The sequence below is a fragment of the Arachis ipaensis genome, chromosome B1 (assembly GCF_059453495.1).
Source record: "Arachis ipaensis isolate K30076 ecotype BB chromosome B1, ASM5945349v1, whole genome shotgun sequence".
NCBI lineage: Eukaryota > Viridiplantae > Streptophyta > Magnoliopsida > Fabales > Fabaceae > Arachis > Arachis ipaensis.
Window position 1 is genome coordinate 6,110,140 of NC_142436.1, and position 13,165 is coordinate 6,123,304.

General features: G+C 36.7%; 2 pseudogenes; both read left to right on the forward strand.

Moving 5' to 3' along the window:
* The first annotated feature begins 123 nt into the window (after positions 1-123).
* On the forward strand, positions 124-490 carry LOC148575612 (uncharacterized; annotated as a pseudogene).
* Positions 491-4,869: 4,379 nt separating this feature from the next.
* On the forward strand, positions 4,870-12,940 carry LOC148575613 (uncharacterized; annotated as a pseudogene).
* The last annotated feature ends 225 nt before the right edge of the window (positions 12,941-13,165 follow it).

Sequence of the window (13,165 nt, forward strand, 5' to 3'; positions counted from 1 at the left end):
CGAAAACCGTGGGTTTCTTTGTGTTTGGAAATGTCATTCCTATGCTAATATGTAATATATGTAATAAACTTGCTTAGTATGCAAGTGGGTTACATATATGATTTGCTCTTTTGCAGGTAGAATATGGTAATAAAACCAACAGTTGCATTGAGGGCTATACTTGTTGGAGGGGTTGCAGCATTCGCTAAAATAGCCGGTGCAATAAAGGCTGCAGATGGTGTAAAAATGGGTGCAGTCCAGTAGCAGCGGCTGCAATAACAGCAGCAGCAACTGCAGTTGTGGCAGGATCAAAACAAGAACAAAAGATGTTCCTCAACAGTCTCCAAAATGTATCTTTATTTGTTTTTGGATTTCTTTATGTAGATTAGTTGAATCTTTTCCCGAGTTTTATGAGAACAAAGAGAGCCATTTGTGGATTGTGATATTGACAGATGGTGAATATAATAACCACTTCAAATGTTCTGTTAGATATGGAATCATGAAGTCTTAGATGAAGCTGTACACTCAGCTGAATAGTGTGTTCTAGATGTTGTAAATTTTACTTTGCAAAGTGATGACTTTGTAGTGAATTGTTTTCTTTTTCTTTTTTTCAATTTTCCTGTACCAGTTTATGTTTGTATTTTTATATAAAGTTTATTTTAATAACATGATTTAGTTTTTGCATAATGATTAGCTATTTAATGTTGATTATGCTGGCTTTTACAATGTTAAAAGTAGTATGGAGGGTCCTAGGGAAGGGTTTATGTAGCTATTGGCACGCTTTATAAGCGTAGTCATCAACAGGCACGCTTACTAAGTGTAGCTATATATTTTCCTATCGGCACGCTTTTGAAGCGTACCCATATGTTTCTCTATCGGCACGCTTTTAAAGCGTACCAAAAACCAACCTTCTGGCACGCTATATGTACATTTTTCGGTACGCTTTAAAAGCGTAGTTATAGGGTTATACATACGGCCACGCTTTTAAGTGTGGCAATACATGAAAGCGTGGCGAAAAAGATAGTGTGCCGATAGATCGATAAAAGCGTGCCGATAGAGCAACCGGCACCCTCGCAGATATGACCCTTTCAAAAGCGTGCCGATAGCTCAAAAAACGTGGTGAAAAGTTATCGACACACTTTTTTGCACTTTTTGACACGCTTTAAAAGCGTGACAAAAGACTTATTTTCTTGTAGTGATGCTACATGCTTGCAAGAAAAACATATCTCATGTGCAGGTTGCAGACATGGTAGCATATCAAAAAATATTTTTCATTCTTATTATGTCCATACAGTACCACATATATTCTATTGTCGATTTGGTATACCAGAGAAAAATCCTATAGATAAAAATAATAACTTTATGCATTATATAATTAAAAATGTTGTTAACATGTAACCAACATTGACAGAACACCCTCAAACACCAAAATCAAATAGAGAAACTAATGGCAAAAACAACAAAAATGAAAATGTGGTAGAAATATTGATTAGTTGTACGTTTTTTATTTTGAATAATGTTATAAAAACTTGTAAAATATAATATAATAATTCATGTGTGTGCTCTCTATCCATTTGTATAGTGTAGTGTAGATACAAATTATATTTGTTCAGATGTATATATATGTGCAGAAACTAATAAAGAATAAATGATCATTTGTATTCATAAAAGATGAAAACATTGATATATATATTTACACTAAATCGAAACTAAATTTGTATCTACGCAAGATATTTTTTGTGTGACAAAAATACTCTATTTTTGGAGGGTTGAAGTGCCACATAAGGTACTTTTATCACACAGAAAGCATCTTACATAGGTACAGATTTAATTTCGATCTAATATAGGTATATATGTCACTGTTTTCCTTTTTATGGATATAAATGGTTACTTATTCGACTAATAAAATATCAAAAGTTTGGTTAGATGAGTTTCATCACAGAGACATGCTAATGAAATTTCTGCAAGTGATTTTAATGCCTAAATGAAAATCATACCTCAGATATAATATTAGTCAGTAAAAGTGTCACCGTTATTGTTGTGAGTTCTCGTTTTGAGTAGCAGAAATGATTTTTAAGGAAAAAAAAAAAGAAAAAGAAAAATTAGATTGGAAGAAGTTGGGTCAATTAATTCATCACATGGTTGCGCTGAGTAGAAAGATTTTGCCCACACATTGGAATATTTAGTCATGATGGCGTTACAACTTACACAAGATACGTCTTTATTTCCAACATAAGAGCAGCACATTATTGAGTTCTAATGGTTTTAGTTATCAGGCTTTTAAGTTTTAGCACATAATCTTATTCATTCAATGCATCTTTATATGGTACAATGAACATCAAATTATGCCAGGGTCAAGTAGATCTTACACCAAAAATTAGGCCTCCTATATTTGTTAAGAAATAATTGTAAATAAAGTGATTTAAGTATTTCATTTTGGTTTTTCTTGTTATACACTTGTAATAAAATGCAATTTTACCTATTGGGAAAAATAAAAAATAAATAAAGACATGTAGAAATAGTACTCACTCTTTTCTCTTTTAATAAAAACATTTTAAGAAAAGGATATAAAGAAAAGACAAACTGTTTTCATTTTTATAAATGATGCTATCAAAAAGAGAGGCATAATTGTAACACTTTTTTCCCTTTCTTTCTTCATATTATTTAATTTTCTTTACTTTTGCCTGCCGTATCTAGCACTTTTTCCCCTTTCTTTCATCGTATTATTTAATTTTCTTTACTTTTTCGATATCAACAATTCCTAACTATACAATGTTTTAATATTTAGGTTAGTTAATTTAATTTATATTTATGTGCCAATCCTAATTCACATCAATACTAATTATATATCTAATCATCATTAAATTTATAAATTAAACAATAATGAAGTAACTAATTAAAGCTATGTATACCTATAAAAAGGGGGGTGGGGGGGGGATCAGTCTGAAAAACGAACGATAATTATAAATTCTTAAAAATAAACTTTATACTAGAATTATTAACAATGATTTACTTAAATGATATTTAAAAAAATTATTTAGTAATAGATGTTTTAAAGGTACTGTTTTAAAATATTATAAATAAAAAATTAAATTTTTAAATTTTTAAATTTTTAATACAGACTAATTCTATTGTACTTTTCCCACATTTTTATGATAATTATCAATAATAATGCTATGTCTACACTCTATAAAAGTTTTTATAATTAAATTAAGTCTAATTCAGTTGGTACAAATCCATCGGAAAAAAACTTGCATATATGCATTACTATTTTTTATTTTTCACACTTTTTACATCACACAAATTTTTATTAGAAAGCGCAAAAACTTATTAATATAGCATACAAAATCTTATACATAACACAAACTTATCAATAAGCACATAAAATTAACACACAATTTTTTTTTTACATAACACATAATTTTTGCTATAAATATATCTTGTTAGTCGTGTAAGTCAATGTTCTAAATATGTAGACTTCCAAAAATTTATGTGTTACACATTAAAATTTATGTATTGTATATATTTCATTAGTATAGTATACAAATTTTTGTATATAACACATAAATATTTGTATGTTTGCACATAGTACACAAAATTTTTCTGCGAATATATTTTTTTATGTGCTGCCATTAATTTTTTTTATTATGCACTAAAATTTTAGTGATGTACTAGAATTTATGTACCGTGCGTATTTTATTGGAATAGTCTACAAATTTTTGCATATTGCAATTTAGCACATAAATATTTGCATATAGTACACAAATTTTTGCACAATGAAAAAAATCTCATGTCTTAAACTGTTGAAACTGTAATGTTGATAGTTTGATAAACCAAAAGGATTGAGAGAGAGAGAAAAAAAATGAGTTTTTCTCATTTTGAAAAGAATGAAAAAAAATCTCATTCAAAAATATTTGTTGAGTTATTATACTTTATATATCATGTACTTCTTATATACTCCCACTAAAAAAATTATAACAAGTGAGTCTATATCTACTATTGATAAAAAAAAATAATCTAAGTACCACACATAATATTTATATGTTGGGTATTGTTGTGCATTTTTATATTTTAATTTTTTAAACATTTATAAGAGAAGCGACAAGAATGATGATGATGATAATAAAGAAGGATAAGGATGAATAAAAAAAAGAAATTAAATAGTAACAAGAAGAATGAGAAAAAGAAAACAGCAGTAAAAATAACAACGTTGAAGAAGAAGAGAAGGAAAAAGAAGAAGACAGTAATAAAACAACGAAGACAGCCATGTGTCACGGTAAATTTTAGAAAGTTAGGTTTAACGACGTTTGTATAGTTTTCTGGAGTGTTTGAGAATGTTCTAGATAGTTTCGGAACGTTCTAGAATGTCCTGGAAGATCTCGAAATACCCTAGAAGGTTCTAGAAGACTCTGGAAGGTCATGGAATATTCTAGAAGAGTGTGGATGTATATAGAAGTATAAATAGTAGTATGGAATAATCTAGAAGTGTTTAAAAAATTGTGGTATGATAGATATTTATAATGAAGGTTCTAGATAATTAATCTAAACCGTTGATTAGATTTAATCCTAGCCATCCATTGAGGAGGTGGATGACTATAAATAGGGAGTGAGAGTTAGTGTGTGAGTCATGTGTGAGTCATTTGTAACCAACACTTGAGTAATAAAGTGTTCTTTCCACCAAAGCTTCCTTCCTCTTGTGTTCTCTTGTGTTATTAGCTTTCTTGCTAAGTATTGAGGGTTAGGCTGACTTGGTTTTAGCTCGAGAGGTTGAGTAAGTCCAAGTGCCGCCACGGTAGTATTGGAGTGTGTTCAAGGCCATGATAATTTGATATCAGAGCCAGGTTCGAGAGGGAGCACAAGTAGTTTGTGGGTATGGCTTCTAGTGTAACCATGGAGCATGCTGAGTCTCAAAGGGGAAAGGATACTATTCCTTCTCAATGGGGAAGCAAGAAGGTGCGCTCTTCAAGTGAGCCTAGAGGTAAAGACTCTAACTTCTTAGAAGAGAGAGTTTCTATGTTGGAGAATGTTATATCCTCTATGGATGAACGCTTCCAAAGGATAGAACATGACAAGGAGAGCCTCGAGACTCACGTGTTAAGAGAACTAGATACTTTCAAAGAAAACATGCTCCAAATCGAAGAGAAGCTTGAGAATTCCTTGAAGTTATTTGAGGAAGTTCAAGTTTGGTTCGAGGAGGCAAAATATCAACCAACCATTATAAGAGAGACGATAAAGATTGATCTGCCCAAGTCAAAGGAGTTCAAGGGCGTGAGGGACGCTCGAGAGATGGAGAGGTACTTTGAAGGCCAGTGGGTGGTCGAAGAAGCAATAAAGGTACGCACTGCAGTTCTCTACCTTTTTGATAATGCTACTTTGTGGTGGAGAAGAAAGTGCGTAGATATGGAAAAGAGTACTTGCAACATAGCCACATGGGAAGATTTCAAAAGAGATTTGAAAATACAATTCTTCCCTGAGAATGTGGTCTATGAAGCAAGAAAGAAATTGAGGGAGTTGAAGCACAAGAGTACAATTAGCGACTATGTAAAGGAGTTCACTACTCTCACGCTTCAAATCCCCAACTTAGCATCAGAGGATGCATTGTTCTTCTTCATTGATGGACTCCAACCTTGGGCAAAGCAAGAACTACAAAGAAAGAATGTTAAGGATGTCGATGAGGCTATCATGGTGGCCGAATCACTCATTGAGTATCATAGGGGAGACTCTAAACCCAAATCTTCCTCCAAACCTAGTTCTACTAAAGGTGGGGGAGACCAGGGGAAGAGTTTCTCAACCAAGAAAGAAGGGAAATACTCTTCAAAGAAAGAGTACGAGAAAAAAAAGAAGGCTTTTGTACCCAAAGGAGGATGCTTCGTGTGTAAGGGACCACACCAAATGAATGACTACTGTCCCAAGATAGGGATTCTGGCATCTATCGCCAAGGAACGAGAGGCCCAAACTCAAGTAAATGAGTGTGTTGGATATATCCAACTCATGAATGCTGTGAAGGATAAAGAGGCAAGCACCTTAGAAAAGAAAGGCTTGATGTATGTCAAAGCCTTTATCAATGAAAAATCCGTCATGGCTATGATCGACACTGGTGCTACACACAACTTCATCATGCCTAATGAAGCAAGGAGGCTTGGGTTGAAGATCACCGAAAAGAATGGCTAGTTCAAACCCATAAATACCAAGGGTGAACCTCTTAAGGGAGTAGCAAAAGGGATTGAGATGACTCTTGGTTCTTGGAAGGGTCTTGTGGATTTTTCAATAGCACCCATGGACGATTTCAAAATAGTCATCGGAAGGTGGACCACCTAGGAGGAAGGTGGACCACAAGATTGAATTGGAGTCAAAAGAAAAATCGCCTGCCTCAGCACCTTATAGGATAGCACCACCAGAACTTGAGAAGTTGAAGAAGCAACTCAAGGATTTGCTAGATGCTGGGTTCATCCGTCCATCAAAGGCACCTTATGGCGCACCAGTCTTATTTCAAAAGAATCATGATGGTTCGTTGAGACTATGCATCGACTATTGACACAAAAATTGTTGTCGGTAAGGAATTTCACAAAATATGTACGTTGCAAGTATAGCCCCAAACCAACAAACAATTCTCACATCAAACTAAATTTTTTTGGTTTGTCACAAGTACAACCCCAATAAGAATTAACCGAAGTATTTGGACTCCGGGTCGTCTCACAAGGAATTGCAATGAAGTGCCTTATTATTGGTTATGGAGTATGTTTTGGGGTTTTTGAGATGATGGACAAGAAATATAAATGGCAAAGGAAATAAACTAACAAAAAAATCTTGGCAAGGTTAGGTGGTCAAGGATCTCTATCCTAATCACTAACCACAACATGAGAATTGGCAAGGATCAACCCCACTAAGTTAACCCCTAACTAATAGTAGAGGAAAGTCAAGTGAGCTATGTCAATCCAAGCCCATAAGTCCTAGTTCTACACCTAATCAATTGGTGAGATCTAGCATTAATGGCTCCCAATCATCAATCACTTGGACATTAGTAACTCAAGAGTTCCTAAGTTACCTTCTCAAGCCAAGAACACAAAATTCTACTCTAAGATCCAACCAAGCATTTTATCAAACACTTGGAAGGCATCTTGGAACATCCACCAATGCTTGGTTCTCCATTGTATCTCATCATTCAAAGTTAATAACTCCAAGCTTTGATGGAGTTCTACACAAACCATAGGCTCCCAAAGTTGATCTTCTTCTTGTAATCCGGGGTCCCACACTTTGTTTTCACACCCGTCTTGAAGTTGACTCTCATTATTAGCCCATTCGGGTGGTGAACAAGGTGAATTCTCTATAAAGTGACCAACAATCCTTCTAGACCCATCTAGGTGAGCAATACTCCAACCTTTATATCTCATGTTTGATGCATTAACCATAATGAGCCTTGATTTGCAACGCCAACCACGAAACATCTTTCTTTTACGCTTCAACCCACAAAGCATCCTAAGTTGGCCATCCGTTTCAAGCAAACCATATTCAAGTGGGATAATAAGACTAATAGAAATGAGTTTCACCCACTCAAATGAAGGTGTACATGGCAACCTAGGCAAAGGTGATTCCAAGGGTCTTGACAAGGCGTATTCAATTCCCATCCTCCTTTTTCTAAGGACTTCTACCTCTTCACAAGATCTCTTAATTTCAATCCTTTGTTCAACAATTTTATCTAAACCTTTTTCCCTTACTCAAATCACAAATGGGAGGACAAGAGAGATTTACCTCCACATTGCTTTCCATCTCTTTGGGAGAAGGTTCTTCATGCTCAAAGGATTTGTCACCACTAAGACTTGATGCTTGATCTTCATCACCAAGGGGACTCAATTCTTGCTCTATCCCATCCAATTCTTCATAAGAGATATGCCTTGGAGGTTGTGCACATTCCTCCTTAGCATCAATTTCAATCATCTTGGAGGTGTTTTCTTCAATCCTAGACTCCCAAGGTGGTTCCGCATCTCCTAAGTCTTCAACCACTTCTTCCTCTTCTTCAATAATCTCTACCTCTTTCTCTTGCATTTCTTGCTTTAACTCCTCTTCTTCACCTTGGAGCTTCAAGTTCACTCCCTCACTAAGCTCCTTCGTTGCTTCTCCACATTCCACAATGGAAGTGCCTTGATCGCATAGGCTTAGGCAGAATGAGACTATGTTGCCAATGGCTTCTACCATGATAGCCGTTTTTGCTCTTAACTCCTCAAATTTCTTTTCATCCTCCTTGTGTTTCCTTAAGATGTGAAATTGAAGATCCCTTAATTCTAGCATAAAGGCTTCATCGGGGGGTGATGGTGGAAGAGAGGATTCATTGTTTGAGGGAAAGGTATTATAGTCGGAAGGTGGTTCTTTTAGGTAGAGTTGTGGTTGAAAGTTTTCATGTATTGGAGGTGGTTCATCTTGGTAATAATATGGAGGAGGTGGCTCTTGAAAATGTTGATGTTGGAGTAGTGGTGGCTCTATGTGTGGTTCATATGGCTCATATGATTGTTGGTAGGATGGATATGGATTAGGGTCATATGGAAATGGTTGGTAAGAAAGGGCTTGTGAGTATGGTTGAGGGTTATGTTGGGGATATGGTTCATAGGCATATGGTGGTGGTTCTTGAAAGTCACAAGGGGATTCACCATAGCCATTGGATTGATATGCATCATAGAATGGCTCTTCTTCATAGTGCATTGGTGGAGGTTGTTGCCATGAGGATTGATCATATGCATATGGCTCCTCCCACCTTTGATTATCCCATTCTTGATACACATCTTCATTGTAGCCCTCATTTCCTACAACATAGTTAGAACCAAACTCATAGCCAAAGTGAGAATTCATGATAGCAAGAGAAAATGAAAACAAAATCAAATAAAAAGTAAGAAAATTAAATCCTAAAACTAGCAAAAACTAACAAAGAAGCAAAAGGTAAACCTATTTACAATATTCACATATATACAATAACCAATAACGTAACACCATTACGATTCCCCGGCAACGACGCCATTAATTTGACACAAAAATTGTTGTCGGTAAGGAATTTCACAAAATATGTACGTTGCAAGTATAGCCCCAAACCAACAAACAATTCTCACATCAAACTAAATTTTTTTGGTTTGTCACAAGTACAACCCCAATAAGAATTAACCGAAGTATTTGGACTCCGGGTCGTCTCACAAGGAATTGCAATGAAGTGCCTTATTATTGGTTATGGAGTATGTTTTGGGGTTTTTGAGATGATGGACAAGAAATATAAATGGCAAAGGAAATAAACTAACAAAAAGATCTTGGTAAGGTTAGGTGGTCAAGGATCTCTATCCTAATCACTAACCACAACATGAGAATTGGCAAGGATCAACCCCACTAAGTTAACCCCTAACTAATAGTAGAGGAAAGTCAAGTGAGCTATGTCAATCTAAGTCCATAAGTCCTAGTTCTACACCTAATCAATTGGTGAGATCTAGCGTTAATGGCTCCCAATCATCAATCACTTGGACATTAGTAACTCAATAGTTCCTAAGTTACATTCTCAAGCCAAGAACACAAAATTCTACTCTAAGATCCAACCAAATATTTTATCAAACACTTGGAAGGCATAAAAGGAAAGCATAGTAAAATTGCAAGGAATATAAATCTACACTACTCAATTGCAAGCAAAATAAATCAATGACTCAAATTAGCAATAGAAGATCATCAACATTAAATTGTATTAAGAGGGATCCCAATCCAACAAGAGTTCATTAACATAAAAGAGAGCATAAAAGTAAAATTATCATCACAAACTAGGAGAATGAAAGTGTAGAAGCAAGAATTCATAGAAGAAATAAGATGAAAACATGAAATTAAATCTAGATCTAAGATGGAAATTAACCTAACCTAATTCTAGAGAGAAGAGTGAGCTTCTCTCTCTAGAAACTAACCTAATGATTCTATACTACCAAACAATTGCTCCCCCTTTTGCCTAAGCTTGAATTCTGCATGAAATAGCATTAGAAATGAGTTGGTTTGGGCCCAAAGTGCTTCAGAAATCGCTGGGGGCGATTTCACCTTAGTGGGCCACGGAAGAATCGGCGCGCACGCGTACATGGCGCGTGCGCGCCCCTGAGTGCAAAGTAACATATGGCAAATTTTATATCATTTCGAAGTCCCGGATGTTAGCTTTCCAATGCAACTAGAACCGCCTCGTTTGAACCTTTGTAGCTCAAGTTATGGTTGATTGAGTGCGAATAGGTCAGGCTTGACAGCTTTACAGTTCCTTCATTTCTTCATGAGTTCTCCCACTTTGCATGTTTTTTCTTCATTCCTTCCATCCAATACTTGCCTTATGAACCTGAAATCACTCAACAAACACATCAAGGTATCGAATGGAATTAAAGTGAATTAAAATCACCAATTTTAGGGCCTAAAAAGCATGTTTTTACACTTAAGCACAAATCAAGGGAGAATTACAAAACCATGCTATTTTATTGAATAAATGTGGGAAAAGGTGATAAAATCCCCCAAATTAAGCACAAGATAAACTACAAAATCGGGGTTTATTAACTATCGAGCATTTAACAAGGTAACCATCAAGAACAAATACCCTATACCTTTGATAGCTGATTTGTTTGATCAACTTGCTAGAGCTAAGTGGTTCTCAAAGCTGGATTTGAGGTCAGGATATCACCAAGTGAGGATTGCTGATAGTGATGAGCCTAAGATCACATGTGTCACGAGGTATGGATTGTATGAGTGGTTGGTGATGCCTTTTGGCTTGACCAATGCTTCTGCGACCTTTTGTACCTTGATGAACGAGATCTTTCAACCTTACCTTGATCGATTTGTAGTGGTCTACTTGGATGACATTGTTGTCTATAGCAATACCTTGGAGGAACATGTAGAACACTTACGAACCGTGTTCAAGATCTTACGAGAGAATAACCTATATGTAAAGAAGGAAAAGTGTTCATTTGCAAGAGACAAAGTCCACTTCTTGGGACACATCATTAAAGGTGGAACTCTTTGCATGAATCAAGGAAAGGTGAAGGCTATCAAAGAATGGGAGCTGCCAAACAAGGTATTTTAATTGTGGTCATTCCTTGGGTTGGCTAATTACTATTGGAGGTTTATCAAGGGATACTCCGCCAAGGCTGCACCATTAACTGATCTTCTCAAGAAGAATCACTCTTGGGAATGGTCAAAGGAGTGTCAAAAGGCCTTTGATGAGTTGAAGGCTGCTATCACAGAAGGACCAGTACTAGCATTACCTGGCTACTCAAAGGTGTTTGAATTCCACACTGATGCTTCTGACTACGCAATTGGAGGGGTTCTGATGCAAGAAGGACATCTGATTGCCTTTGAGAGTCGCAAGTTAAATGGTACAGAGAGGCGATACACCGTCCAAGAGAAGGAGATGACCGCGATAGTACATTGTCTGAGAACTTGGCGTCACTACTTGTTTGATTCACACTTCATCGTCAAGACAGACAATGTAGCTACAAGCTACTTCCAAACTCAGAAGAAGTTAAGCCCCAAATAAGCTAGGTGGCAAGATTTCTTAGCTGAGTTTGATTTCGAATTTGAATACAAGTCAGGCAAGACTAATGTGGTAGCAGATGCATTGAGTCGCAAGGCTGAGTTGGTGGCCATTTCTATGGTCGAAAGAGATATTGTGCATACAATCAAAGAAGGGTTACATCGTGATCCATTAGCCAAGAATTTGATGGAGATGGATAGAGAAGGTAAGACCAAAAGATTTTGGCTAGAAGACGACCTTCTCTACACCAAAGGAAGAAGACTATACGTCCCTAAATGGGAAAATCTAAGAAGAAAATTAGTGAGAGAATGCCGTGACACCAAGTGGGCTGGTCACCAAGGTCAGTGAAAGACCTTGGCACTTATTGAATCTTCTTATTATTGGCCTCAAATGATAGATGAAGTGGAGAGCTATGTGAAGACTTGTCTTGTGTGCCAACAAGATAAGATTGAAAACAAGACACCAAGTGAGTTGTTGGAACCTTTGCCTCCATCAGAGTGCCCGTGGAAAAGTGTCTCTCTAGATTTTATCTCTTCCTTACCGAAGTCCGAGGGGTTTGGATCTATTCTCGTGGTAGTGGATCAATTTTCGAAGTATGCTACTTTTATACTTGCTCCTATTGACTGCACTGCAGAGGAAGCAGCATGACTATTCTTCAAGAATGTGGTGTAGTACTGGGGATTGCCTAAGAGTATCATTAGTGATCGAGATCCACGCTTCATAGGACGACTATGGACAAAGTTGTTCAAACTCCTTGGGTCGGAGCTTCATTTCTCAACAAGCTTCCATCCTCAAACCGATGGGCAAACTGAGAGAGTGAATTCCTTACTTGAGTGTTACTTGAGGCATTTCATACGCGCTAATCAAAAGGATTGGACAAAACTCCTAGACATTGCTCAGTTCTTATACAATCTGCAAATGAGTGAGTCTACAGGGAAGAATCTGTTCGAGATTGTGACTGGACAACAGTCACTTACACCCCACTCTCTTTCTTGCTCTTACTCGGGGAAGAGCTCTGGAGCTTATCATATGATTAAGTCATGGAAAGAACAAGCAGATGTCACTCGTTCTTTACTTGACAAAGCTGCAAAGAGGATGAAGAAATGGGCAGATAAGAAGAGGAGGCATGCAAGCTATCAAGTGGGAGACAAGGTAATGATTAAACTTCTTCTACAACAATTCAAAGCCTTTCGCAAGGTTCATAAGGGCTTAATCCGCAAATACGAAGGGCCATTTGAGATCATTGGACGTGTTGGGGAGGTTGCTTACAAAGTACAACTCCCTCCCTCTATGAAGATCTACCCGGTCTTCCATGTGAGTATGCTTAAACCATATCATGAAGACCAAGATGAACCGAGTAGAGGTGACTCGAGTCGTACTCCGCCTGTGGTGATTAGATCCTTTGATAAAGAAATCGAAGAGATCTTAGCTAATCGCGTCGTGTGACGAAGAGGAGTGCCACCAAGTATCCAATACTTGATCAAGTGGAAAGGACTCCCGATAACCGAAGCTAGTTGGGAAGCTCGTGAAGATCTGTGGCAATTCCAAGAGCACCTAGAACGCTATCATGAACAGAACACGACGAAGACGTCTGTGCATTAGGTGGGGGAGAATGTCACGGTAAATTTTAGAAAGTTAGATTTAACGACGTTTGTATAGTTTTCTAAAGTG